Source organism: Gracilinanus agilis, chromosome 4 (assembly GCF_016433145.1).
Source record: "Gracilinanus agilis isolate LMUSP501 chromosome 4, AgileGrace, whole genome shotgun sequence".
Lineage (NCBI taxonomy): Eukaryota > Metazoa > Chordata > Mammalia > Didelphimorphia > Didelphidae > Gracilinanus > Gracilinanus agilis.
In genome coordinates this window covers 170,678,653-170,683,197 of record NC_058133.1, presented here as the reverse complement: position 1 = coordinate 170,683,197, position 4,545 = coordinate 170,678,653, and the positions used below count along the sequence as shown (strand labels likewise).

Below are 4,545 nucleotides of genomic sequence, written 5' to 3'. Positions count from 1 at the left end.
GATCTGTTTTTGACAGGGAGAAAACTCAAGCAGATATATAAATAATAATAAGTCTCCCCATCCCCATTATTACTATATCATGACTCTTTGTCTTTAATGAATGGTTCTATTAGCAGTACTATTTGAGTTTTCTCTCCAGGGGCTATCTGCAATCTTGCAGACATGTCAGACAGTCACGTGAAAAGGGTATTGGATTCTGTCCATTTAGCTCCAAATAGCAAAATGGCAAAAAAGTAGGAATATGTGGAAGAGGGAAAGAGGCAAATTGAAATGAGAAGTCAAGAAAATTGTTTTAAATAGTGAAACTATACATACAAATGGAATGGATTGTTCCAGAAAGCCATAGGTTCCTCCTTCTAGGAAGTTTTCATTTTATAATTACTTGCCAGGCATGTTATAATGATTATTTCTTTTTATTTGGGGGTTAAACTTGATGAGGACTGAAATCCTTTCAATTCTATGATTCCATGAGCAAAGGGTGATATATTTAGGACTGGTAAGGATTTTAGAGGTCATCTTAGTCCAGCCCTTTCATTTTAGAGATGAAGAAACCAAAGATCTGAGAAATGAGCATCATTCATCAAATCACACATAGTTGATAGAGTCAGAATTTGAATCCTCTCTTGTTGTCCAATTTAGTACTCTTTCCACTAGACCACTCTTACACTATTGCAGTATTAGGACAAACATGTTATATTTTAAAATCCCCTCCCTTCTCCTCGGGGGCTAGTCTTATTTGTTGAGACTCTAGCTACCAAATCACACTCACTAAGTTTTCTATAAATAGCAAAGTTCTCTATATCTTTGGTGCTCTCACCCAGCCAGACTCTCTATCTTCCAATGCAGTTTCCCTTAAAAGTCTCTGTACCAAGAGGCAGTTCTTTCTGATCTTTTTTTGGTGTGCGAATAACTAAATGGATCCTCTGCTAGAATTTCCTTGCTTCCAGCTGGATGATCCAGAAAATTGGTATGGAATGGTGTTTGGCCAGATGGAATGACTAATGATCATAGGATGATAGATTTATAACTGGAAGTGATCTTTAAAGCATATGAGAATATGGAATTCAAGCCATTCCTGTTTTTCATCAATTGCATTCTGGGCAGGGTGGTTGGGAACACTGAATTACCCCAACATACCCCCATTCAAAGAAGCAAGTCTCACATGCCATCATTTTCAACACATCTGCTAGGGATCAGTGACTTGTTGGTTGCCATGATTTCTACATGGAGCTAAACCTTTAGGCTTCCGGGGTAAAATGAACACAATCTTTTCTTGACCTCATCCTGAATTTTTAAGCTTTTAATTCCAAACGACCTTTGTAAATGTGGGAAAAGACTGCCAAAGGCTCCTTCTTGCTTCTAGGTTAAAAGTCAAGTTCTTTAGCCTGGCTTTTAATGTCTTGCCCTGTCTTAGGTCATATTATTCTACTACCTGCTTTCTTCATTCTAATTAAGCAAGTCTGTTGGCTGTTTCTCTACCCTGTGTTCCACCTCCCAAGCCTGTACCTTGGCCGTGGTTAGAATACACTCCCTCCTCACCTCTGCTCTGTAGACTTTTTGCCTCCTTTAAAGCATAGTTCTTGTGCCAGTTCTTATACAACCATCTTTTCTGATATCTCCGATTATCTCTCACTCTTGAAATTATTTTGCATGGTACCGCTGTTCCCCAGGCTCTGGGAGTCATGAGAGGCCTGGGGCCCGGCCTGTCAGAAAAGAAAGAGGCTCCTGAGGCCCTGACGACTTGTGGCCCCAGGAAGGATCCCAGGGCCGGCAATGGATGAATTGCGGGGCTGCACTGTGCCTCAGGCCCTGGCCCACGAGCTCCGAGAGAAAAATGCTTGCTCCCTCCGAGGATCAGTGCGTTGACTTCATGCGTTTAGAGGGCGGTCAGAAGGGCGCGAGCCAGTGGACTAAGCTGCTGAGCCGCCTGGCGCGGGACTTTGGCGTGGACTACGGACAGGTGGTGGTGGCGGAGCCGAGCGCGGGCGTGCTGAGTCTAGGACGGGAGCGAGGGCTCTCTCTGCTGCCTGCTCCAAAGCCGCAGGAGCCTGAGCGACGCGGAGGATCGACTCTCTGGGCAGCCTCTTCCAGAACCTCAGCAAGCTCTGGAGCTTGGAGGGAGCTTCCTGGGCCAGCGGCGCTGCTTGAGGCACAGACCTTGAAGAGGATGGAGGGATTGAACGTCTGGAAAACGGATGCCATGGAGATTTTGTCTTGCCCAAGGAGCGACAGCTAGGAAATAGCAAAACCAGAACTTGCCCTAGGAACGGAATGGCCGTGCTTTCAGATAGATTTTCTACAGGAATTTAGTAACTGGGACTTGTTGCCTGGTACTCGTCTTGTTAAGTTAAATGAAGAGAGTTGAGTGCTACAGAAAATCAGAGAGCATTGACGCTGGGTATCCCGTCAAAAACTGGATGGACATGAAGTGAACTGTTAGTTCCTACAGAAGATCATATATATGTATATTTATATATATATATATTTATATTATATATCATACATGATATATGTAACACCATTATAATCATATTGTATATAATGCATAAATATTATATATAAACATCAAACACACACACACACATATATAAACTTTTACCTTACAGATGGAATAGTATTGTACATTAAGGGACTATAAGCTGCTTGATTTCCATATGAGCTGGAAAGACCTCCACGAACTGTCGTGGAGTGAAATGAGCAGAACCACAGATACTTTGTGGGCGGATCCTATGTGATCAACTTTGCTACTGATATGCAATGATCTAGGATAATCCAGAGGGCCTTATAAGAAAGAATACTATCCACATTGAGAGAAAGAACTGGGATAGAACTGCAGAAGGAAAACATTTGATTTATCACTTGCTTATAAAGGTATTGGACGTGAGGTTTTGGTTTTTAAAAGATTTTAAATTTTAAAAAATGTAAAAGATTACTTTATTATAAAAATGAATAATAGGGAAATAGGTATTGAGTTATATAGGTATAACCCAGTGGAATTGCTTGTTGGATTTGGGAGCGGGGAGGGAAAAGTTGAGGGAAAGGACTTGAATCATGGAACCATGGAAAAATACTTAAAGAAAAAAAATTTAAAAAATAAAAATAAATTAAAATTAAAAACTTTACCTTCCATCTTAGAATCAATACCATGTATTGGTGCCAAGGCAGAAGAGCAGAAAGGGCTAGGCAATGGGGGTTAAGTGACTTGCCCAGGTTCACACAGATAGGAAGTGCTTGAGGTCAGATTTGAACCTAGGAGCTCCCATCTTGAAGACAAAAACATCACTTCAATTTTCCCTTCTCTCAGTTTGATCCAGTAAGGCCTACAAGATTGAGTTGGGAAATTTCCTTATAAAACAAGTTGTTAAGCAGCTGCGGAAGGAATTTACTCACCTTGAAACTTTTTCCAAGTCTGTCATGTATAAGTGGATTCACCAAATGGCTTCTTGGAACACTAAGTTCTCAAACGAAGGAACTTGGGAAGATTGAACTCTCTAGAAATGACAAGCATAGGAAATTTCAGATAGCTTCAGCATCCCCATTAGTGAAAATTTGAAGTTTCTTTTAAGTAGTAATGTATGGGTGAAATCTGAAAATATGATCAACATGTTACAATCTTTCTTGGTGAGACTCTGTGCTTGGTATTTATATAGTGAGAAGCATGAGTGATTATGCCCTCAACCCAGTGGCAAACTTTCATCTACAGAATGGGGCAGCGATGGAGCAGATCAATTGGTCAGGCAGATATGAGCCTCAAAGTAACTACCTGTGTAACATCCTTTGAGATGATGGCCAATTAATTACTGATATTTCTTGGAGGTAACTGGTAGGAATAGTGTTATATACTTGGGGAACCAAGTGTATCAAAGCTTTTGAGTGGGTGCTAAATTTAGTTTCTCAATTTCAGAAACTTAGCAAACTTTAAAAGACACTTCTTGAATTGGAACCCCCCACTCCCCTCATCAGGAAGTAATTCTGGGGTTTTTATGTCTCAAAGGTATCCTGTGTAATGAAATAAATTGAACTGTTCTTTTCCAAACAATGGATTTGTAGTACCAGATTTTATGTCCTAATTTACAGTAATTTAATTTCATTGAACTAGCAAATAAATTATTTGCAGTTTAGCTGTCAGTTTGATAATTACATAGATAAAATATACACAAGTTTAGAGATGTACTGAAAATTTTTGAGTAAGGAAATGATGAGATCCAAAAGGTACTTAAGGACTAATTGCCTGGCAGCCATGTCAAAGAGGGGACTGGAGTAGGGCAAAACTAGAAACCAGGTCTGGGCAAGTCACTTGACCCCCATTGCCCACCCTTACCAATCTTCCACCTATGAGACAATACACTGAAGTACAAGGGTTAAAAAAAAAACAAACAACTAGAAACCAGGAATGAAGTAAGATTAGTTAGAAAGTCCTGCTATGATCCAAGAAAGATGTGGTAAAGGTCTGAACTTAGGGGTGGAAGGTAGTGGCAGGAAGAAGACACTAGGGGAGATGGATTCAGGAACTATAAGAAGATTAGGGAATGAAACAGTGAATTT

The 4,545-nt window shown here is 40.4% G+C and overlaps 1 pseudogene; it reads left to right on the top strand.

The window, feature by feature from the left end:
- Positions 1-1,773: 1,773 nt before the first annotated feature.
- On the top strand, positions 1,774-3,922 carry LOC123246112 (annotated as a pseudogene).
- The last annotated feature ends 623 nt before the right edge of the window (positions 3,923-4,545 follow it).